Raw genomic sequence first — 1,846 nt, 5'->3', positions numbered from 1 at the left:
GCTGGATTTTATGCTTTACTTCCATAAATTGCAGGATCTTCTTTGCCAGAAGATTTAAACTTTAAAAGCCTTGCCCTCATAATTTGCAAGTTAATTTATTTATAAAGGCTATTTTAATTATTGTGATCAATTTGCGCCGTCAATCCCGGCGCATGCGCGCTTCATTTGCAGTCTGGACGCTGAAACATCCTGCTGCTCTGACTGCAGCGCTGAGAGGGACTCCTGCGGGAGGACGGGGTTGGGATGGGGGAGGCGCCCCGTGGCAGAGTAGGAACAATACATGCTTTCACGTAAGAGTCTCCAAAAGCCGCCAGTGACATCGTAAAAAGTGGCCAGATTTGTCGCTAGTCGCTTTTTTTTTTTTTTATAGTCGCTGAAGGGGTCTGAAAAGTCGCTAAATATAGCGACAAAGTCGCTGAGTTGGCAACACTGCGCACATACAGCGCTGGCTCACTCTGCCGTAATTTTTTTTCTTCCCCATTTCAATCAAGTGGCAGTGATAACGGCGGCGGCGGATGACGAAATCGATGATGAAATATGTTGCCAACGCTTTTAAAAGTCGATTTTTATCGATTTTATCCATTCGTTGTTGCAGCCCTAATAAGAATAACATAATAGTGCAGAGTTAAAAGATAAACAATAAAACACTGCACTATAAAGTGTTATATATAAATATAAAAACTGTGCACCTGGAGAATAAATAACCAATATACAGCTATGGACATTTTTACAGTAATGGATATTACTATATAAGGATACTGTGTATCAAATAACAAAATGTGATGCTGAGATCATAAAAAGATAGTCAGGAATAGTTAACTTTTAAATTATTTGGTAGTTACNCTCCATTATTTGAATGTCAGCAGACAGCAAGAAGCCTCCCAGATCTCCAGATGCATTTGAGATATCAAAAAAGTACTCCAGGGTGTTGTTCAGCATGGGGGTGAGTAGAAAATGAAGGCTAATCATGTTTTGGGTGTACTATTCCTTTAATCAGGATGATTGATTTATCAAACTGCATAAAGAAGCAGGAATATTTCACCGCCTTTCATGCATCTGCATCCTTTTTAGACTAACTACCAACACAATGCTTCTCTTGCGTCTTCTTCTTTTGTTCTATCAAGTTAAAAACATGGCAACAACATGCTTTGGTATTATGTGCTACATTCTTTTACATAATTTCTTTGGTAAAAAATATGATTAGGTTAGATTTTCTGTTCTAATGGGAAAGCAAAATCAAGATCTTGGCATCTATTCAAAGGTCAGATAACAAGGAGAACATTGAAAGGCCTTAATAGCATCTTGGAGTCGACCAAACCTCACATTCAACTCCATCTCCAACACCTGCTGCTGTGTTCACGCTATTTCAGAGTGGAACTTTAATTAGAGATGTACCCATATTTTCTCAGCAAATATCTTTCAGGTTTTTCCTATATCATGTGAATAGAGGAAGGTAAAACCATTATCACCCTAAGGAATAGCTCCTCAAAAAGTAGCAGCACATATTTGGGGGGGGGGAACAGTTAGACTGATGTCATAATAATGGTTATCGGCTTTTTAAAAAATACCCGTATCTATCCAAACCTAGCTTTAATTAATTCTTTTTATGCTATTTCACAAACAAAGTTAAAGGTGGCTAGCATTAACCTCGCTACCTTAGGGCGGCGAGTAAGTAAGAGCAAAGCAGACCCTTCGTCTTTCAACCACGCCTAGATTTAGACTTAAACAAAAGAAGGAGAGACATTTCTAGTTTGCATTTAAATTTTTTAGCCTTGTAGAGATTAACTAAGAGATTTTATCATAACTGACCCAACTTTGACAGTAAATCAGATCAAAGTTTATTTAT

Source organism: Cyprinodon variegatus, unplaced genomic scaffold (assembly GCF_000732505.1).
Source record: "Cyprinodon variegatus isolate N-32 unplaced genomic scaffold, C_variegatus-1.0 Scaffold86, whole genome shotgun sequence".
Classification (NCBI taxonomy): domain Eukaryota; kingdom Metazoa; phylum Chordata; class Actinopteri; order Cyprinodontiformes; family Cyprinodontidae; genus Cyprinodon; species Cyprinodon variegatus.
The sequence above is the reverse complement of the archived record's forward strand: the minus strand, read 5'-3'. Positions refer to the sequence as shown.